This window comes from Pipistrellus hanaki (genome assembly GCF_964339955.1).
Source record: "Pipistrellus hanaki genome assembly, chromosome: 3".
Lineage (NCBI taxonomy): Eukaryota > Metazoa > Chordata > Mammalia > Chiroptera > Vespertilionidae > Pipistrellus > Pipistrellus hanaki.
The window spans coordinates 55,481,629-55,505,470 of record NC_140505.1 but is presented as its reverse complement, the minus strand read 5'-3'; the positions used below and the strand labels follow the sequence as shown (position 1 = coordinate 55,505,470).

General features: G+C 40.5%; 1 protein-coding gene across 6 annotated transcripts in view; it reads right to left on the bottom strand.

Annotated features, from left to right (window-relative positions):
- KLF12 (KLF transcription factor 12) overlaps positions 1-22,353 on the bottom strand; it is a 417,106-nt gene extending 394,753 nt beyond the window's left edge. For 3 of the 6 annotated variants that reach the window (XM_084876488.1, XM_084876489.1, XM_084876490.1), the window contains exon 1: positions 21,485-22,067. The gene's annotated coding sequence lies outside the window, so the exon portion shown is untranslated. Of the gene's footprint in view, positions 1-21,238; positions 21,413-21,484; positions 22,068-22,134 lie in introns of those variants that run through there. The other 3 variants (XM_084876487.1, XM_084876491.1, XM_084876486.1) reach the window with 2 other exon arrangements.
- Positions 22,354-23,842: the final 1,489 nt, after the last annotated feature.

The window sequence follows — 23,842 nt, the reverse complement described above, 5'->3', positions numbered from 1 at the left end:
CTATGAACCAGGAGGTCATGGTTCAATTCCAGGTCAGGGCACATAGCCAGGTTGCTTGGGCTGGATCCCCAGTGTGAGGTGTGCAGGAGACAGCCAATCAATGATTTTTCTCTCATCACTGATGTTTCTATCTCTCTCTCCCTCCCACTTCCTTTCTGAAATCAATAAAAATATTTTAAAATGAAAAATAAAGGCATTCAATACAGAAAAGAAGAATAACTTTAAAAATAGTCATGGATTTATATGTACCACATAATATATAGGTTATAAGTAAAGCTATCAAGAAATTAATGAAGACACATAAAAATTAAACTTAAAACATAGGAAAAAAGCTTCATATTAATGAATTTGTCAATAACTTATTGGCTATGACACCACAATCACAGGCAACAAAACAAAAAAACAAGATAAATTGTATTAATGCAAAATTAAAAGCTTTTGTGAATCAAAGGAATCTATCAATAGAATAGAAAGGCAATCCACATAATGGGAGAAAAATATTTGCAAATCATATCTGATAAAAGGTTAATATCCAGAATATACAAACATTCATACAATTCCACAACAACAAAATCCAACTATGCCCTGGCTAGTTTGGCTCAGAGGTTAGAGGTCAGCCCAAGAATGAAGGGTGATGGGTTCAATTCTGGTCAAGAGCATGCACCTGGGTTGCCAATTCCCCAGCCCCAAGAAGGGCGAATGTGGGAGGCAAACAATACATGTGACTCTGTCACTTTGATGTTTCTCTCTCTCTCCCCCCTCCACCTCTCTTCAGCCCTCTCTAGAAATCAATGAAAAAAATATCCTCAGGTGAGTATATAAAAAAAAAATAAATAAATACACATATATAAATATATATGCAAGCCAGGGATTTAAATAGGTATTTCTCCAAAGAAGATATACAAAAGACCAATGTAGCCATGAAAAGATGCTCAACATCCCTAATTATTAGGAAAATACAAATCAAAACCAAAGTGAAATGCCATTCCTCACTCATTAGAATGGCTATTACTTCTTTAAAAATCAAGAAAATAGCAGGCATTTAGAAAGGATGTAGAGAACTTGAAATCCTTGTGAATTGCTGGTAGGAATGCAAAATGGTATGGTTGCTGTAGCAAACACACAGAATATAGCAAAGGACATATCAGAACTATACTTCTAACTTCATAGATGTCATAGCCAAAGGAGATTTTTTTTTTTAAAGAACTAAAGATGGAGAAAAAAAAAGGGGGGGGGGGTGGAGGGGGATAGAGAACTGACAAAATGTAAGCTAAAAGTCATGAGAGAGAAACAAGGAAAAAACAAAACAGAAATAATTTTTAAAATCCAAAAGCTTTTTTATGAAAATAATAAAATACATAAAATAGCCAAACAACTTGTGAAGTAATAGCATTAGTAAGAAAGAAGTCCCATATGTGTTACAGTATAAATATAATTGCATATTAGAGAATACTATATGTCATCCTGAGACAACAAATTTATAACTTTAAAGCAAATGGGGAGATAGAAAGATACAGAGGTCAGAGATATAGATATTTGTAAAGTTCTGGGCATGTAATGTATAGCTTCATGACTAGAGTTAACAATATTATATTGTATATATGAAAGCTGCTAAGAGAATAAATAAGAAAAGAAACTACTGTAACTATGGGTAGTAATGGATGTTAACTAAACTTGGTGTGGAAATCATTTTGCAATACATACATATGTCAAATCATTATGTTGAACATCTAAAACTAATGTAATGCTATATTTTGATTCTACCTCAATAAAATATTTAAAATATTTGCAGCAAATGGGCAATATCCAAGCCAAAACTTGATATAAAAAATAAAAATTTCAATGGACAAATAAAGAGAGAAAATTGGAAAAAAGATTATCTACCATTGTGTGAGTGGGGGAGGGTGGAGAGGGGAGGAGATCATGGTCCAATGATTCATACCTGAGTATTAGCCTTCAAGGAGCAGTTCCAATTAAGATAATGAGAAAAGATAAATATTTTCTAAATTAACTTATACATCCATGAACATGTATATTAAAAAATATGATTCAACATCAAGAAAAATATTACAGCCCAATCCTACTTGTGACTACAGATATATGTGTTTTAAATGTCATTCCAATTTTATCAAATTGAATCATGCAAAGTTATACATTAATAATAAATTATGAAAAAGCAAGAGGTCTTTCCTAATGCAAGAATAGTTCAATATCAACAAAACTCTCCAGCCAGTTTTGCTCAGTGGATAGAGCGTAGGTCTGGGGATGAAAAAGTCCCAGGTTTGAGTCTGGTCAAGGGCACGCACCTTGGTTGCAGGCTCCTCTGGTCAGGGCACGTGCAGGAAGCGACCAATCGATACATTTCTCTCAAATTGATCTTTCTCTCTGTCTTTCCCTCTCTCTTCCACTCTCCCTAAAAATCAATGGGAAAAATACCCTCAGGTGAAGATTAACAAAAAACAAAAACAAAAAATAAAACACACAAACAAAAAAAGCAACAAATGTCTCCAATACAAGGCTTTATAAAAGTCACCTAAAGTAGGAAATGATTAACAGTAGATGGTAAAAGAATAAATACGTAAAATTTTACTAGTATTAAAAAAATGTTAAGCACATTGAAGCTAACAGGTAAGAAAATACTTACTAGACTAGGAGCTCAGTGCATAAAATTTGTGCATTCTGGGGGCAGGAGGGTCCCTCAGGCTGGCCTGCACCTCTTGCAGTCCAGGAGCCCAGGGGGATGTCGACTGCCATGGATCCAGGAAAGGCTTGCCAGGCATGAGCCTGGTTCAGGGCTTCTGGCTGAGTGGTGTTCCCCCTGTGGGAGCGCACTGACCACCAGGGGGGGCAGCTCTTGTGTTGAGTGTCTGCCCCCAGGTGGTCAGCAGCTATTGTTCTGCAGTTTAGTCAATTTGCATATTAGCCTTTGATTATATAGAATGAATATACTATAAAATCTTATATATATATAATGAAACCACGGAGTTGAAGTGACAAGGCAATCAGGTGATCTAGGTACAGAGAAATAGGACATTGCTTTTGGCCATGATCATGGAGAAAGAGTGAAGCATCATAAAGGCAGATAAGACACAGAAAGCACAATGGTGATTGCCAGAGGCTCAGGGGAGAGAGAAAAGGAGATGTTGTTCAACGAGTAAAAAACTTCAGTTTTCCAAGATGAAAAAGTTCAAGATCTGTTGCAAACAATATGAATATAGTTGGCATTAATGAATTTCAGGTTTAATGATAAGATAGTCGATTTTTGTTAGGTGGTTTTTACTGCAATGAAATTTTTTTAAACTTTAAGCAGATAAAAAAAAAAAAAAAAAACCTAAAATTTTAACAAATTCTTACAAGCTGAATGTGGGCTGGCAAAGTCACTTAGTATCCCAGGAGACACAAGGACACTCCACAGCCACTCACCTACTCTTCTGCTTTTGCACAAGCCTCCTCTAAGTGCTAAGATAAAGACTATAAATTTGAAAATTAAAAAAGAAGAAGAAAAAGAACAACAACAACAGGAACAGGAAGCCTAAGAAAGCCGCCCTTGGAAGTGCTGACATACAGGTAGTAATCAGCTGACATCCCAGACTCCACTATCAAATGAAGCAAAAGCTGTCTGCCGCAGGGACAGGGACAGTAATACTCATGCCCCATCCAGGCAAAGACAGATTGCTGGTAGAGGAAACAAAATGATATCTGCTTTTGGGAGGGAGGGAGGGAAGTCCTCTGTCTAAGCTATTTCCCAGGTCTAAATAATAGCAGCTGCTGGGTGAGCAATAGGAATCACACACATCTGAACCTGCACAAAACACTAGGAAAAACTCACCTGCTCCTGTAGGAAGGCAGGAAAAGTCACTTAGGCCCAGATTTCCATAGTGACATAAAAAAGAGGTTGTCCATACTAATGGGGGGGGAAGGAAACTCCCTGGAACCAAAGCCTGCCACTGGTAAGAGGCGGAGGTCTAGCTAAAATAAGAAGGGACCGGCATCCTGATGAAGTCCCATATCAGGCTTAAGTACACCAGGCCTGCCTAAGACTGCAGGTGTAGGTAGGGGAACAAAAGCCTCACCCACTCCTCATCTGCAACTCCACCCAGATTGGAATAGAGACAATAACACAGAAAGAGGCCCCTTGTGTCACTGGAGTTGAAGGCTGGCTGAAAATTGAGGGTATAAAAGGAACATTGAGAAGAAAAACTCTATAGCACTCCCCATCTTGTAGAAGTCACAAGGTAAAAGCAATGCCTTCCTGAGACAATTTGAAGTCTCAAGTGAATTGTCAAGTCAATAGCAACAAGAAATCAATAACTCAGCACATCTACTGACCAAATTGACCCACCGCCAATCCTTCATGGACACTAACAACATGCAGACTAAGAGGCATGTCCATTTCTTACATAATAATTACTTATCTCATCTCTAATGATGGTTTATATATAATGGCATCCAGTTGATAAAAAATTACAAGCCACAAAAACAAAACAAAAAGTTACCTATTGTCAAAGGATAAAGCCATCAACATAATTAGACCCTGAGATGACAGAAATGTTGGAAGTATCAAATGGAGACTTTAAAATAATTGTGATTAAAATTTAAAAGAATCTAAAGAAAAAAAACAGATAACATTCATCAACAGAAATTCAGCAAAGAGTAATATGGGAAGTGATGTGAAAATGGTTACAGAGGTGATTTTATATCAAAGATGAATTATTTCATTGAGCTTACAAAACACTGAACACAGTATGGAGAATTAGCAACTTGAGGCTAGATCAATAGAAATTGTCCAAACTGAAAACTGAAGGTGGGATGTGGGCATTTGCCTAGCTTCCAGGATCTATGGGACAATATCAAGCAGACTAATATACTAATGTAGTCGAGAAGGAGAAGAAAGAGAAAAAGGGGGCAGAAGAAATTTTAAAAGATAATGGTTGTAAACTTATGAAAAATTAGGAAGAACAATAGACTATAGGTCTATTGAAGCTTAGAGAATCCCAAGCAATGTAATTACAAATCACACACTTATGCATATCACAGCCAAATTGCTGAAAACCAAAGTTAAAAAAAAAAATAAAAAATCTGAAAGCAGCCAGAGAAAGAGAGAAACATAACATGGAGGGAAAAAGATCAGAATGCCAAAAGACATCTCTTCAGAAACTATGTAAGCTAAACAATAATAATGCAACATCTTTAAATGGGATGGAAACTGTCAATCTAGAATTCAAAATTCAGCCAAAACACTTCAGAAACAAAAGCAAATAGATGTTAGCAGATAGGCAAGAGCTGAGAAAAGACACTGCCAGCAGAAAATATAAAAGAATTTTCTTTAGGCAAAAGTAATATGGTACTAGGTAGAAAATTAGAACAAAGAAAGAAAACCCTAGAACTAGAAAAAAAATCAGTAAATCCAAAAAAAAAAAAAAAAGACATTTTATGATTTGTAATCCCTCGTAAAGGTAATTGTCTCTTTAAAGCAAAAATAGTAATTAGGAAATACATGGCAAATAGCATAAACAATGGAAGAGAAAAAAAGCACTGCACTATTGTAAGATTCTGACATCATAAAGTAGTTTAGTATTGTTTGAAGATAGACTATGAAAAGTTAATGATGTATATTGTAAACCCTAGAGTAACCACTAAAAATATAAAACAAAGAGGTGTAATGAATAAGCCAACAGTAGAGATATCATTGAATACTGAAAAATAATTGAGCACCAAAGAGCATAAGAAACAGGAAAATATGGGCAAGAAACATGTAAGTCAAATAGAAATCAAAAAGCAAGTTAGTAGACAGTAAATCATATAAAAATGTTTAATGTACATGATCAAATCATATATACTAATGAAAGGGTAATATGCAAATTGGTCAAGACACCCTCACAATAATAGCCAAACAGTAGGCTACATGGGGCGACAGGGCCAGTAGGGGAGTTAGTGAAGGACGACCAAACAACCAAACAGCAGGCTGTGTGGAGCAACCAGGCCATGGAGGGGGTTAGTGAGGGATGAAAAAATGACTGAACAGCAGGCTGCATGGGGTGACCAGGCCAGCAGGGGGTGGGGGGCAGTTAGGGGCAACCAGGCTGGCAGGTGGGGCAGTTAGGAGCCAGTTAGGTCCTGGATTGTGAGAGGGATATCCAACTACTGGTTTAGGGGGTAATTTTATATCAAACTGGCAGTCGGACATTTTTCAAGTGTCCGGGATTGGAGAGGGTGAAGGGTGGACTGAGGGGCCCCTCCTCCCCCATGCATGAATTTTGTTCACCGAGCCTCTAGTTCTATATAAAAGTTGGGGAAAATAAGACTGGATTGCAAAAGTAACACCCAATTATATGTTGTCTTTTAGGGGAAAAAGAAGGATGTTATATAATGAAAAAGGAGTCAGTTGCTGAAACCGGTTTGGCTCAGTGGTAAAGCGTCGGTCTGCGGACTGAAAAGTCCCGGGTTCGATTCTGGTCAAGGGCATATACCTTGGTTGCAGGAACATCCCCGGTAGGGGGTGTGCAAGAGGCAGCTGGTCGATGTTTCTCTCTCATCGACGTTTCTAGCTCTCTATCTCTCTCCCTTCCTCTCTGTAAAATATCAATAAAATATATTTAAAAAAAAAAAGAAAAAGGTGTCAGTTCATCAGGGAAACATAATAATCCTAAATTAGTATGTCCATAATAACAGAACTTCAAAATGGGTGGGAGCATGTGTGGAGAGGGGTTTGGGATGGAAATGGGGGTGGGAGGGGGATGAGGACAAATATGTGATACCTTAATTAATAAAGTAATTTAAAAAATTTTAAAAATAAAAACTTGGTAGAACTGAAAAGAGAATTAGACTAATTCACAATTGATTTTAAATATTTAAACCCTCATTTCCCTAATTCTGAGAATAAGAAAACCAAAAAAATCAATTAACAATATAGATGGCTTGTAGAACATTATTATTTTTTTAACTGTTGATACTATTACAGATGTTCTATTCCTCCCCCTTTTGCCTCCCTCCATCCAAGCCCCATCCTCCTTTCTCTCTGGCCATCACCACATTGTTGTCTGTGTCCACGGGCTATGTATACTGGTGTAAGTACTCTGACTAATCCCTTCACCTTCTTTCATCCAGAATCCCTCCCACCTGCCCTCTGGCAGATGTCAGTCTGTTCCATGTACCCATATGAAGAACATTATTAACTAACCTGTTTAACTGATACTTGCAGAATATAGACCAAATTGTCATTTATAGAATGCTCCACCCACCAATGAAAGAATACACTATATTCAGTTGTACATGTAACATTCACTAATATAGACCATATTCTGAATGATAACACTAATCTGAGAAAATTTTTCAAAAATCAAAATCATACATCCTTGGAAAATCATGGAATTGAATTGGAAAACAATATCAAAAAGATATTCAAGATCCTCAGGTTTCTGAACACTAAAGAACATAATTTTAAATAATCCAAAGTCAAAGAAGAAATCACAATAAAAAGTAGAAAATGTTTTTAATTGAGTGAAAATTTATAAGAGCAGTGCTCAAAGTAAACTTTATATAAGAATTACATCCTTACATAAGAAAAGAAAGCTATTATATCAATATTCTAAGCTTCCATCTTAAGAAACTAGGAGAAAAACAAATTAAAACTGTTACAAGCAGAGGGAAGGTAATAATAAAGATCAGAAATCAGTGAATTAGGGAGGAAAAGTAAAATACTAGAGAAAATAAATTAATGAAACAAAAGCTGATTCTTTTAAAAATCAACCAAAACAGCCTTTAGTCAGAGTGATCAAAACAAACACAGAAAAGTTACAAGCCACCATATCAGAAATTTTCAATGCAGATCTTACAAATGTTAAAAGAATAGGGAAACTAGAACTTTATGCCAATAAATTCTATAACCTTGATGAAAAAGCCAATTTCTTCAAAAACACAAACTTAGAAGATTCACTCAAAAATGAATATATAACCTGAATAGTCCTATGTGCATTAAATAAATTAAATTTATAGTTTAAAACCTTCACACACACACACACACACACACACACACACAAAAAAAAAAAAAAAAGACTCTAAACACAGATATATTCTCTGGTGAATTCTTTTATACTTCCAAGCAAGAAATAATATCAATTCTATACAAAGTACTCCATAAAAAGAAGTACTTTGTGTACAGAAGAGGATCTAACACTTCAAAAATTGTTTTAGAAGGCCTGAAATACCCTGAAAGCAAAATCAGATAAACATTAAAAGGATAAAAATTACATTTTGTTATCCTTCATGAGCAGAGATTTTTTTTTTTTTTTAATCCTCACCCCAGGAGTGAGGATATGTTTTCCATTGATTTTGAGAAAGAGAGGAAGGTAAGTGGGAGCAGGGGAGAAAAAGGGAGGGAGGGAGGGAGGAAGGGGGAGAGGGAGAGAGAGAGAGAGAGAGAGAAACATGTGCTAGAGACACATCCATCAATTGGTTGCAGGTGGGTACTGAACCTGCAATGAAGTATGTGCCCTTGACTGGGAATGAAATGTGGGACCCTGAGGTCCAAGGGCCGACATTCTAACCACTGAGCAACTGGCTAGGGTGACCATAGATTCTTTTTAACATTCTTTATTTTATTTTATTTTATTGATTTTTCTTACAGAGAGGAAGGGAGAGAGATAGAGAGCTAGAAACGTCGATGAGAGAGAAACATCCACCAGCTGCCTCTTGCACACCCCCTACCAGGGATGTGCCCGCAACCAAGGTACATGCCCTTTACCGGAATCGAACCTGGGACCTTTCAGTCCGCAGACCAACACTCTACCGCTGAGCCAAACCGGTTTTGGCTCTTTTTAACATTCTTAACAAAGTATAAGAAAATCAAATACAGCTATATAAGAATATACCAAGACCAAGTAAGGCTTGGCAGGTTGAGCATCAACCCCATGAGCCAAGAGAAAGTGTCAACTATTGATGAAGAAATTTTAGGGAAAGGGTTATCGCCTTCACTGCTGGTAAAAACATAAACTGCTATCACATTTTTTATTTTTCAAAGAAATGTGGCATCATTTTGAAATGGTAATTCCACTCTGAGAATCTATTCCACAGGTTTTCAGAGCATAGATATAAATATGCTTATTACAATTTTGGTTTTAGTGGCAAAAACTGGAGAAAAAAGTATTACCCATCGATTAATTAATGGTTAAATAGACTATGAAATAACCATACGTTGGGATATTATGCAACAGTTTTGTTTTGTTTTTTAATGGGTTAGAGTTCTAGTAGCTGGGTCGAAAGATTTCCCTTAGGCAGTATTGAATGAAAAAACTAAGTTGAAAATAGTTTCTAAAAAATAATTCAATTTTTGTAAGCAGTGACCAAAAAACCTTGTATGAATGTGTGTTAATAATACTTATGATATAGATAAAAATATAAAAGGACAAAAAGTAGCTCTGATGTCATGGGTTATAGGGAGATAGACTGATATTATGGGCTAAAGGAAGAAGGGGAGCCAAGAAAAAAAATTCCCTAAAAAATAAAGTTTAAAGTCTCCACACATGTAATACTTCTTTTATCAGAGTGTATTTGCGAATTCTGCCCAATAAGTAAATTAGTACAAAACAAAGCTTATTTCCTACAGATTGTAAATTGTGTCCATTCAAAAAACTAAGGAATAAGAGTAATAATAAATTCACATTTAAATACCATAAGTGTAAGTGCCCCTGTAGTTGCTAGATGGGATGCTGCCCCATTCATAAATCGTTCAATTAAGCCAATTCGATCTTCAAAAAATTAAAATACAAAATAAATATCATACATGCCTAGCTTTGAGTGGGTTGTAAACATTAAAAGAGATTAACGCCTTTAAAACGTATCCTACACATTCTAAGTACAATAAATGTGAGATATACATTTTTGAAAGACTGTGAAATAACATAGCTTGTAAACCACCGCACACTCAAAGCAATTTGTAAACTACCACACACTTAAGCAATTTTTTACTAGCCCATACACTTCTCAAGTAATTTAAGCTATTAAAAAAAAATTCATATGCTTACATGGAAAAAACTTTTCTTGTAAGAGTAAAAGTACTTAAAAGAAACTAAAACATAAATCTAAAAGTATCTAGGGAATTATTTTTAGTTACATTAAGGATCTAAATGAAGAAAATAAACTAATCCAGAATATGGCAGTTTGGCCCTGCCTTTGGGCTTAGCTATGCTGCTTTTTTCCTGATCTGCCTATAACTTAACCATGTTTCATTTACCTTTGAATTTCACTCTTTATTCTCAGCATAAGCCTTGATACATAGTAAAAGGTGAACCATTCCCCTAATTTTCATCAAAGAATTCTGGATGCCTCTATTGCACAGCCCTTCTAGGATCGATTAGGTGGATATTTCTGGGCTGATTTATATATGGCTTCTTTGTGTTGTTGTTGTCGTTTTTAATGTCCTTTTAAAGTGAATTTTGGAAGGAGATAAAAATTAATCCAATAATAATCAACGACTATCTCATAGGAGCTAGATTCTAGATGGTGGTACCTCTTTTGTGCAATGTGGACTTTCAAAGATTTGGCTTAAGACTAAGTGAAAGGAAGAGAGCATTGGAATGAAATGAAAAAATTACTAGAAATCAAGGTCCTAGTTCTGACTCAGCCACATTCTAGTTATGTTACCTACACCTCGTCAATAAAATGGTAACATGTCTAAACTACCTTATAAAATTGTCAAGATGAAACTAAAAGTACTCTGTAAACCACCACACAGTAAAGCAATGTTTTACTAGCCCATACTTCTCTAGTATTCTAAGCTATCCATCTATATCTTCACTAAGAGAAATATGCAAATTGACTGTACTTTTGTGATGCCCACCAGCCAATCAGGAGTGAGTATGTAAATTAATCCAACAAAATGGCAGCTAATTTGCATATGCAGAGCAGCCGGGTGGGGCAGGGCACTTGCGTTATCGCCATGGCAACAACACAGTCATTCTGGACCACCCGAACAATTCAGGCCTCTAGGCAGCATGGGAAGGAGGGGCCAGAGCAGAAAAGGCTGCGCTGGCAGCTAAGGAAAGCAAGGCCCATTCCTGCACAAATCTTCATCCATAGGGATACTAGTATAAAAGGCTAAGCAATCAAATGACCGAAAAACAGGATGACCAGTCCACTGGTAGCTATGACATGCACTAACCACCATAGGACAAACCCTTAACACACAGGATCGGGCCCCCTCCTGTCTGAATCAGGCCTGTAGGGATTGGGTGGAAAAAGGCTATCCAACATCCCCCAAGGGGTCCCAGATTGCCAGCGGGCACAGGTCAAGCCTAGGGACACCACCAGTGCACAAATCCATGCACCGGGCCTCAAGTTTATAAAGAAAACACAACTGCTTCAACCTTTAGCCTTGGTATAGCCCTAATAAACAGCTCAGTGTGCAATAATTCCATCAATGCTCTTTATAGAGGCATTAAGATTTTATTTCTTGCTATACAATCTCAAAACAAAATACTTTTTGTTTGCTTAAGTGTCCTGTATTTATATCTAAAGTAGAAAAGCTAATACACATTGCAGAGGATTTCACTCTTTAAATATCTAACCAATTTAATGTACAATTTCTTTGTAAATATCTCTTCAAGTAACACCTCTGATAAATTACATTTGACTCTGACCTGTAAAACTGACTGGTTTTCAAATTTTTTCTTCTATTGGTCTTCTGAAAAAAAAAAATTATATATATATATATATATATATATATATATATATATATTCCTACATTCAAACATTTTTATCAAGGCTAAAATTCACATCATTTCTAAATAACATATCATACGTCAAATCTCTTTAGCAATATGAAAAAAATCATTAGATAATAAATATTACATAAAGGATATCTTTAAAACTTTATTAATCAATCATTATTATTGTTTGTTTTGCCCAAATAAACTTCCCTTAAATTGATTATAGCACTGCATGCCCTACTGTCCAAGTATATCTCTGGATTTATTTTTGGAAAAGAAAGTTTTTTGTGATATGGCAAATGACAGAATTTAACCAAAACACCATAGGTCATCACCTCTAGAAGATAAGAAAAAAGGAGCTGTGAAATCACCGCAGTTGCCAAATATTTTTTTCATTTGTTTCTTCCACTTGCAGGTCTGCTTTGCTTTTCTATAAAAAATAAACTATCTCCATAAAGAATTTTTGCCAATCCCTGAAACCTTTGGTCTCTCAGATAGAAGCAATTTTCCCCCATGCATTTAGCTTAAAGGAACTTACAGCATTTGGCCCATTTATCACAAATTACTTTGTATTATAATTTTCTATTTAAGTCTTGCCTCCCCTTACCTGATTATCAGCACATTAATGATGATGTCCTACCCATTTTTGTATATGATTCCAGATACATGGTAAAAGCTAAATAAGTATAGGTCAAATGGACATGTTGGCATTTCTAAATAGACTAGAGGCCCGATGCATGAAATTGGAGCAAAAGTAAGCCTTTCTTCCCCCCAGCTGCCTGCACTCTCGCTCCTGGGAGCCAGGTTTCCCTCTGGTCACCAGCAGGAACCCGGGACACGGGCTTTCCTCACACCCCCTGCTAAGTCCTACAGATCATCCAGTCTAATTAGCATATTATTCTTTTATTATTATAGATGTTTTATTACATTTATTATGCATCTGACTTTAGTAGCTTTATCAAATAGCAAAATGCATATTGGCCAGAATTTACTGGTTTACGATTACCACTGTGGTTCTGTAGCAGCAGTCTTCTAAAAGGTTTTGGTTTGGGTCTCATGATTTGTTTTAGTACATAAATTAGCAAAAGAACTGGCTTCTATATGGAAGTAAACATTCTAGTCAATGCATTCTAGTAAATGTATTGTAGTATGTCAATATAACCTACAGCTTAATGCATAATTTTATTATAGATTATAGTGACACACTACATCTACTAGAAAACCTCTAAACACAGTATTTATTTGTATAATACTCTCACTTTTTTTGCTGTACTCTATAACAAGACTAACTCTGGAAAGTCTATTGACTGATGGAGGGAAGAGTAACACAAGGGAAGTTCAAAGGCTTATCAGTGTTTGAATCTCTGCTTTAAGCCTAACTGGCTATTGACCATGATGCTATTACTTTGGTGAAAATCAGTTTCCACATCTATAGAATAGAAACCAAAATATATCATGCATACTCAATAGGTATTCTTTAATACAAAAGGTAATCTCTTTATATGTACAGTGCACTCCTGAAACCTGTTTAAAACTAAATTATGCCAGAAACAAAAGAAAACTTATAAAATCTGTAATTACACACAATCTATTAAATACTATCATTAAAAACAGATATATAATACCAATACTTTGTATGTTTTGTAATATATTATTCAGAATTTATCAGCTTAACTCCATTAAGCATTTTCAGTAAAGATTCACTATTCAACACACCTAATGATTTCTTTGTCTCAATTGTGTTTCAAGATAATAAACCCTGTTTCTCATAACTAACAGCAGCACTTTCATTTTCCCTTTTTCTATTCAGTTTGTTAATGAAAGGCAAAAAGTAACATTTTCAAATAGTTTTTCAAATATGGCAAAATTGCAAGGGGGGTTGAGAAGGATGTCAGTTGGCAAACACTGCCACATAATAGCTAAAAAAAAAAAAAAAAAAAAAAAAGGCATTCATGAAATGATGTCCATAAGTCAAAATTCAATGTGTCAACGGTACTTTAAGGGTCTCAACATACAATATTTAAAAGTGAACCAGTCATACCTGTTTACTAAAAGTACATATAAATAAACTAACACATGAAAAGCACAGCGCCTAACTTCTGCATTATAGTAGCTGTTCACTGAAGAGTAGCTATTTTATTTTGCTACTACTATTCATTCTAAATGGCTGCTTTTAAAAGAAGCATCAATATACTGGAGTAGACTATTATCATCAAGCACCAAGTGTGTACAAGGCTCTATGTACTAGATGCTTTCCAAACACAACCACAAATCGAATCCTCAAAAAAATTTTTTTGCAATGTTGGCATTATTTATTCTTGTTTTTATTTTATATTAACTAATCAGTAAACAATGCTTGGAGAATTAATTTGCTCACTCAGGTAACAAATGGTTAGAGGTTTCAAATCCAGCAATACTACAAGGTTTCATTTTGCAAGAAAATAATTTTCAGAAAAAAAATGAAGTGAATTATGGAATGGCTAATAGAGTTGAATATATTTCACTAGAGCTAAAAAGGCTTAGGTAAGAAATGACCATGATATTGGCACTGAGCTACTGAAAGGATTATCATATGGACTGCATTCCTCAATTTGATCTTTCAATAAGTATTTTAGCACTATATAATCAGTCACTATATTAGGCACTGTGTTAGAAGCCAGTAAAGTAACAATGAAGAAGATTCATTTCCTGCTCTCCTGGGACCTATTATTGGGAGGGGAAAAGGCAAATCAAGAACCAATTACACCAAAATTTTGCTATGGTGCCAAAGAATAAAGACTGGAGCCCAGCATATTCTTAAAGCAAGAGATGGTAAATAACAGTCACACAAAACGTGATGTTTAACAGTGATTGTTATAGCATGAGCAGGAGTTAGGCAAATTTTTGTTTCTTAACTGGAGAAAATGTAGGTAGGAAGAAATTATGTAAATTAATACTGTTCTTAATTTTCTCAAATTTTTGAGAAATTTCAGAAATTCACATGGCAGAGAATTGTGCATACAAATAAATTGTGTTCAATAAATTTCAAATAACACATTTGCAATCTCTATCATCTGCCTTCCTTTATTGTGCATATGTTTGTATTGCAACAATGTTTGAGTCTAAATAAGGGACCTAAGCCATAAATCAGACATAGCTTAATCAACAGAATCTTGGCTTACCTAGGGATTTGCAGATCAATAAACTCTTCTAAATTATAGTACAACAGCACAAATTTAATGATTCTATTTTAAAAATTAAGGGCACTTTTAATTACCTGTTGATAGAAGTTTCAGTTGACTCATTAAAGAAGAAGCCCAGAGGTTTACAATTTCTAAATAATCATTGTTGATTTTTAGTTTCAATTTTCTGTAACTGATTATGGAAACTGTATTTGCATATTTTTTTTGTTTTTTTTTAAAAACTCAGATACTTCACCTACTTGATATAATGTTAATGGCAACTTTTATACCAGCTACATAGAAACTTCCTAAGAGTGACTTTCTCAAGGTCATGGAGCAAATCTCTGGTTAGACAGGAATGGAATTCATGACCTTTGACTGCCAGAAATTTTCTACCCACACTCGGAAATTCCTGCTCCATAAGTGTAATTTATATGCTCCCTTTCTGAGGCTGGAAAGTTCAAGGCTTTTAGGGCAGGAGGTAAGGAGTAGGGAGAGACTAGTTTTCCTGTCAAATCAGTTGCCACATCAGTCCTTCATAGTTTTGCAGAGTAATTTTTACCCACATTATCTTACTTCACCCTTACCACAGCCCTATAAACTACACATGTTTCTTCCCATTTCACAAACTCAGGCTGAGAAATTTAACCAAGGTCATTTAGAGTTAGTAAGCAAGAAAGTCCTGGCTCAAAATGGTATTTCTGCCACTTAAACCAGTCCTGATTTCAGTGTGTATAATATTAGCAAATACCTAGTAATTAAATGACTGAAGGTTTTCTTTACAGTTGTCTGCTTCATTTTTACAATAACCCATCTTGGTTGCTGTTAGGTATTAGTTTGTTTTTGGGGTGGCAGTATTGTTTTCCATATTTTGTAATGAGTTTGCTTGTCAATATATTTTTTTAAAAGGGCAAGAATAGTATTACTAAACATAGAATTTGAAAAAACAAACTTTGGTCCAGCTGGTGTGGCCCAGTGGGTTGAGTGTTGACCTAGTAGGTCACAGTTTGATTCCCAGACAAGGCACCTGCCAGGGTTGCTGGCTCAATCCCTAGTGGGGGCTGTGCAGGAGGCAGCCTATCAATGATTGGTGTTCTGTCCCTCTCTCTCTCTCCCCCTTCCTCTCTGAAATCAGTAAAAACATATTTAAAAAAAACAAACTTTGTGTATTTTCCCCCTTTTTATATAAGTGGGGGGCTTTTTAACTGTAATTCTTGGTCCTAATGTATATGGTTTGGAGGATATGTACAAATATAGGTAAAGAATATAAAAACATGAGTTAATATTATATATACACATATATATCTGCATATGCAAAATGGTGAACATATGTATTATTGTGAAAAGTCCCCTCTTATCTACAGTTTTGCTTTCCAAGGTTTCAGTACCTTTGGTCAAAAAAATATTACATGGACCATTCCAGAAATAAACAATTAATGTTTTAAATCATATGCTGTTCTGAATAGCGTGATGAAATCTCCAGACATCCAACTTAGTCCTGCCCAGGATGTGACATGTCCACCCTGTATATACTCCCTACCCTTAGTCATTTAGTAGCCAGCTGGGTTACCAGATCGACTGTTGTGGTATCAAAATGCCCGGGTTCAAGTTGGGTTCAAGTAACCCTTATTGTTGTTGTTAAGCATCACTTGAGGATATTTTTTCCATTTATTTTAGAAAGGAAGGAAGGGGAGACAGAAGGGTGGAGAGAAAGAGAGAGAGAAAGAGAGAGAGAGAGAGAGAGAGAGAGAGAGAGAGAGAGAGAGAGAGAGAGAGAGAAGAAGGAAAAAGGGAGAGAGAAACATTGATGTGAGACACATTGATTGGTTGCTTCCTCCATGAACCCTGACCAGGCCCAGGGATGGATCCTGCAGTGCAGATATCTGCCTGTGACAGGCAATCGAACCCACTACCCTTTGCTGATGAGAGTAATTCGGACATGTCAAAGAGAAGCCATGAAGTGTTTCCTTTAAGTGAAAAGATACATATGGATAGGAGAAAAAAATATACAAGGTGCTCCAAACAATCCACAGTTTCAGGCATCCACTGGGGTCTTAAAACATATCCCTCACAAATAACGGGGGACTGCTGTATACTTGTAAGCACGGTGACTATAGCACTTGGAACACAATTCCTGGGTGTGGCAGCTTCTGTAGCCTCTGCTGGGGCAGGAAAACTAGCCCAAAGCTCTCTCATTTCCCCTTCTCTCCTTCCCTGCAGCAACTCAGCAAGAAGCAATGGCTTCCATCTGTACCTGCATAGCAATATTGTTTGGACCAGTCCAATCATTATACTGACAAATATTTAAAAATATATGCCATAGAATTAGCAACAAAATAAAAGTGCAACTTTAAGCGAGGGGGGTTAAAGTGGGAAGGAGAAAAGCCATAGGAGGGCACAATTCTTTGGGTGTATAGCCTATAATCCACTGCCAGACCAAAACAAATTTTTATGAAGCAATATGACTACTCAAGTAGCCACTTTTATGACAATAAACACCCAAAACCGAAAAATCCTTTTGTAACATAATTACTGAGAATATACAGGGAAAGTAACCATTTAATCCACAGCATGTGTTCTCCACCACAGAACTGAAACGCTGACATCAGATGGGGTGTGGCTGGTCCGGCCCTGAGAGTGAATTCTGGCCAGCTGAAGTCACACAGTCCTCTGGGCAGGCCTGGGATCTAGAAACCAGCGAGCAGGGCTCCGAGGGCCTAAGGCTGCTGACCTTCTGGGCCCAGGGCAAGGCCCATCTGTTTACATGCATTTTGATTTTGGGAGGGGCGATTGTGGTGGATGAGTTCAGGCAGTGGTTACAGGATGTTGCCAATAATTTAATTCTTAATATTTTTACCCTTACATTTTGTACACGCTTAAGACGGAAAACAGGGCATAACTTGTAGACTGAAAACCAAATAAATATGGATTTTAAAATGGAAAATAAACCAACATTAGGCAAGATATAGATATTTCCACTCTGCAGTCACATAATATTTTCAAAATGTAAAATGACAGAGGTAAACTCCTGAAACGTATTTTAGGATTTATTAACGAAAATGAAAGTTGTTTTCTAAAAGAAAAAGTTGACCGTGGTATTCATTCTAAATGAAACCGTTTGGGGATTTTTTTTTTTAATTTTTTTTTTTTTTTTTTAGCTCTTCTTCATCAATCAACATGGAAGCATGAGTGGAGAAACTTATCTAAAAAAAAAAAAATTTAACTTTTCAAATGAGTTTGTAGCATTTCTAGTTTTGTAGAATAAACTACTTTGTATTAATTCACAAATCAACTACATCTAGATTTAAGGATGTGACACTACGAATGTTTCCTGCACAATATAAAGAAAACAAACTGACACCCCATTTTAATGTGATTATTCTAATGTTAATTTGCAGAAATATGAAACTCCACACTTACCCTTTTGTACAACTGTGAAAATGTCCAGGACCTTTACATATTCACTATTTAACAATATCACTCCACTGATAAGGTTACTCAATACTAGCTTAACCAACACTGGCTTGAGTTCAAAATGCCCTCAGTACAGGCTTAGAGGCCTAAGCTTAGAAACACACTTATGTGTCTTTACACAGATTAAAAACAAACAACAACAACAACAATCAAAACCACTATATTTAAGACCAAATACTTCATTAAGCTAATAGCCTGCTTCAAGATATGACATCTAAAACTCACTCTGAGTCTATTAAAGTCCATGTTTGCTTTTCATAAGAGGTGGGGAAATAATCCCTGAGGAAACCATAAATCTTTAAATGGCCAGAACACTATCGCTATTATTATATGGCTGATTCGTGCTCTTGGGAATGACCATGCAGCATCCTTCTCTGCTTCTCCCTGGGCCAGGGAGAGTGAGCACACCAGGGCTCAGTCCCTTCCTTGTCTGTACACACACACAGGCTGCAGCTGTAGTAAACAACCACCAGCCAAGAGTTGCTAAGGTCAAGGTCTCAAATGCTACACCAAGACCAGTTTCTCCCAAATGACATTCAGTTGCTGAAAAGGAACTTTGTAGATTAAAAATATATATATATATATTAAGGGCTCATTACCACAACAATTTTCATTCAATAAATTGCCATACAAAGCATTCCAAAATAAAGTTTAGCTGACCGTAGTGTCCTTTAAATATGTATTAATAAATCACTGTAGCACTTCACAAATAAACAGAAACCTCTCAAGAATGTTTTGTTTACCAGACACAGCTATGTTGGCTACACAGTGTTACTTCATAAATTATGAAAATTTTATGTGAAACTATTCCAAATTGTATTGTACCAGCTTAGGTATAATTCATAATAGTTAGGAATTAGAAAGTAGAATCATAAACCTCTTTCCTAAATACATTACAAACGTCTGCCAATTCTGGTACCCTCAAATTGCTCTCCAACTCAGAGCAGCTTAATATACTCTGGGTAGTCTTCAGATAGAGCCGGCTGCAGCGATAAAAAATGCCTTATGCAATTGAAATGTTTGTCCTTCAATATCCTATTTCTACTAAGCTTCTACAGTTAAACATTTTCTAGCCTAAAAGTACACCCTTTTATCATAACCAATTCCTATGTGGTTTTTTGAAATGCAAAAAAAAAAAAACAAAAACACATTTGAATGAGGTCTGCAAATAGCACAACCAGGTTTATTGGAGGGTGGGAGTGGGGGTGGGGGGTGGGATGGGGGCACTGTTTTTGATTAAATGCCAGTTCCAAAGAGTATTTCTTAGAAGGTGGTATACACCCACTCTTCCAAGTGACCACTCTTTCCCGCATCACAAGCTGCAGCCTTGTAAAAAGCCACCAAATTTATTTTAAAGCATTTACTCATCTACACAACTCTATCCTCCAGTAAGAAAAGGGCCTGGAGGCGGCGAGGTGGATTTGCAGAATGACGTGTGTTTGATTGGCAGATGTCTGTGAAGCCACTCGATGCACATGCACTAAATGTAAATAGAGCTGCTCATCTCTCCCCGGTGTGACAGGGAAACTGAGAGAGGGTTCTAAAGCTGATTTAAAATAAAATATCTGAGTGCTCCAGGAGAATTCTATTAGCCGGCGGAATTGCTTAAAACAATCCATATAGAGCCGTTCTTAAACCATCTGCACAGTTTAAATTAGAGCGCTGACAATATTAACCACACAAACTGTTTATCCAGATTACACATTCCGTTGTACTAATACTCTTTTAACTCAACAACAGTCAGCTTGTATCAACGGAATTAAGGCTATTACTACTAAAGTATGCAAAAACTGGGAAAGCAGCAGGCTGAAGGGGGCTGGGAGGCTTGCGGGGCATGTAACAAAGGAATTGGTACTTTTTCCAAGCATCCGCCTCAAATCCACTCCGAAACAGAACTGTTGAGTGCACCCCACCCTTTTCCCCAAAGATAAAAGTTTCCAAAGTTCTCATAGGCAGCTCTCTACCCCAACAAAAGCAGGATTGATCCTCCCGGTAGGGGAGCATCTCACAAGAAGAACACCAACTCAAGTCGCGGAGGTCAAGTCCGAGTCCTCAGAGAGAGCTTCTAAGGCAAGAAGTGGCTCCTGGGCAGGCCAGGCAGGCTTGCAGGCCGGGGTGGACGTGCAAAGTTGCCCCTTGTCAACTCGGCCCAGTCCCCCCCCCCTCACCCTCCCACCCCCATAATTGAAAATAACAGCCACGGGGCAGCCCCTGGCCACTTGCACGGAGGAGGCACTGTAGCCAGTGACAGTTACACATCATTACGACCAGAGACAATAATGAATGTAGCACCAGGACCACTCTTCATGCCAGCAGTGTCATCCCCGCCTTAACCCCTTCCCCTCCGCGCCCTCTCCAGCGCACACCCACAGCACACACAGCCCGGTCCCCGAACTCGCTCCACTCCTGGGGGCAAACTAGTTCCACCAGCACACACACACACACACACACACACACACACACACACCCCACACCCCCAATTCTGCCCTGGTGTTTTATTGCTCATCTTGGGCAACTGTCAGGCAAACACAGCAACCAACAATTCCACTAGGGATAGAGAAAAACATTTGCTCAATTCATGTCACTTGGTAAGTTCTTTTTAAAAAAGAAAGAAAAGAAAGAAAGAAACGTCTGTCTTGGGGTGGGGGCTCCTTCTTTCTTCTGCACGAATGTCACAGCATCGCCCTCCCTGGGCCCCCCTCCCGCTTGTTCCCAACACTTTCCCCCCCTTTCAGAGCACAGAGCGACCCAAATGATTCAACTTGAGCGGATGACAGAAGGAAAATAAAACATGTTAAGAGAACACGGTCTGATTTGGGATGGCAAAAAGAAAAAAAAAGGGGGGGGGGAGAGAGGAGGGGGTTGTTTATTTTGATAAGAAACGGAATCAGCACAGACCTGAGCAGAAGCTGCGGAGCAGGAGAAATTGTTTTCTTGCCCTCACACAGGGTCCCCCTCTCTCCCTTTCTCTCTCTCACACGCGCGCGCGCACTCACACGCGCACCCTCCTCGCTCACACTCACGCGCGCACACACTCCCCGCACACGCGCGGGCAGAGCCTCTCTCTCGGCGGCTCCCTCTGCAGTTCCCAGGAAATGAATGGGGGGCAACCCAGGGAAACTGTTGTACTTGCAAATGACTTACCCGGATCACATGATGCGCTCCGTGGAGGGTGGGCCGGTGGCGGGTGGAGGCGGCGGAGGAGCCGCGAGCCCGGGTCTGAGCGCGGGGAGCCGGGCCAGGCCCGCATCGGATTACCCCGGGGCCCTGCCCAGGGGGTGCAGGACGCCGCGCTCCTCCCTCGCAGCCCGCAGCTCAGGAAACCGGAGAGGTGCTGGGGGTGGGGCGGGGCGGGGCGGGGCGGGGCGGGGTGAGGCTGGGTGGGGGGTGGCGGGGGTGAAAACACCAAACCCCCCAAACAAAAGAGCTCCGGGTCCTTCCTCCCCCAGAAACAAAGCCCCGCCGCTGCGGGCGAGCCCCGGGGTGGGGCCGGGGGCGGGGGCGGCGGCGGCGGGGAGGGGCGCGCTCAGCGGGCGCTAAGTCGCTTTATGGCCATGAAATGGGGGCCCCCCCGAGCCGCTCCGCCCGAGGATTAGGAGGCGGGCTCTGAGTGTGATGGTTGAAATCCCCTGTGGGAAGCTAACCCCTCCCCGTTCGCAGAGGTAGAAGGCAACACCCACTGCCCGGCCCTCGCGCCGCCGCCGCCCGGGCCGCCGGGCTGGGGGTGGGTCCGCGGCGTCTCCACCCTCGCCCCACCCCGCCCCGCCCTCCCCCGCCCCCCGCTCCCCTGTCACCTGCACCACCTTGCAGCCGCGGCGCCCAAAATAACCCGCACACAGGGCATGGCCACCGCGCCCCGGCGCCCCGCGGGGCCTCGCGGGGGGCGGAACCCCGGGACCTCAACTCGCCGCCCGAGCCGCGAGAAAGTCCCCTCTTTTGTGTCCGAGCGTGCATGGCAGCACGGGCAAGAGAATTCGGGGACAAATACGGCCCGGAGCCCGCCAGGGCCCCCTTCCCGCGCCCCCTGGAGGGTGGGGGGCAGAGGAGGGGCGGCTGCGCACCCGCCGGCGAACTTGGGAAGGTGCGGGCGGGGCCGGCCGGGTGGCCCGGGGGCTGCGGGGCTGGCGGCACCGGGCTCGCGGGGACCGCCCCCCTACCCCCCCCCCCACCCGGGGCCACCGTGAGGCCAGGCAGGGGGTGCGGGGCCGGACGGCGCCCTCCCCGCGGGAGGGTGCGGCGGGCGGGGCGCTGGACGTGTAACGCGGGGGGATCATTGTTTGGGTCCCGGAGCTGCCCACGTTGCGGGCGAGGCGGGGGCGCCCTCCCTCCCCGCCCTTCACCTTGGAGAGGGATGGAAGGGGGCGAGCCCGGGACGCTGGCTCCGCTGGGGGCCCCCGGAGGAGAGGCGCCCGCCTGCCCGCGCTACTTGTGTAGGAAAGCTAGGGAAGCGGGAGAACTTGCGGGAGAAAGAGGAGGGGAGCTGGAGCTGCAGACCCCCGCCCAGGCCGGGGGCGCGCTGGGGTTGGGGGGCACCACAAGGGAGTCTAGCCCTGTGTCCCTGAAGGGAGCCCCGAGCTCTGGACTGCCCGGACCCGAGTCCTTATCGCCTTCGCCCTCCCTCCTCGGTGCCCAGGGGACGGACCCGCGGGCTCCGTGGCAGACGGAGGAGGCGGCGGCGCGGCCCCGAGGGCGCGGGGTCAGCTCCGCGCGGGGGGGGGGGGGGGGACGGGAGGGGGCGGGGGCCGCTGGGGAGGAGACTGGGCGGAAGCAGGGGGCGGGATGCGGGGAATGGGCTGGACTCGGGCGGTCATCGATTGGGGTTGCGTGAGCCACTTTTCCTGCAAACCTGGGGGAGCGTGCTGAGGATCCCGGGGCAGGCAGGGCACCGTGCACAGTCCCCCTGGGTCCGCCCCGCGTGGGGAGCCGCCCGTGGGTGGGAAGGCCGCTCAGGGAAAGTTTAGGCGGAGGTAGGAAGATTGGCAGTGTGTGACCTGCCCTGGGATAAGCAGAGAAACAAGGGAGAAGCCGAGGAACAGGAAATGAGAGCAAAGAACCGAATTCTAGCCAGGAAAAGCCTCGCCTAGTTTTGGGGGTTTTTCTTGTTTTTTGTTTTTGTTTTTTGTTTTTGTTTTTTTACATTTTGCGTGGCATTTTCCAAATACTTCTACTCGGAAAGGCGCCAAGTGCGTTAACGGTGAAGACAAAAGCAGTGGCCAGCTTGGTGCGTCCTCTGCCTCCCGCCACCACCTGCACATGGGGACCGGGAGAAAGGTGGTCCCGCCTGCAGGGTGTGATTGCACAGCCCACTTCCAGCCCTGCCGGGAGGAATTGGTGGGCCTGCGTCTTTCAAATAAAACAGTAGAGAGGGAAGGTGTCTCTGACCCGATCCTAGGGTTTGGAAGAACAAATAAGTGTGAGAGTGTTGAAAACTGTGGACCACTCCTTAGGCAAAGGATCCTTGGAGGAGGAAAGCAGTGGCAGTAGAAAGGCGATGCAAACCCA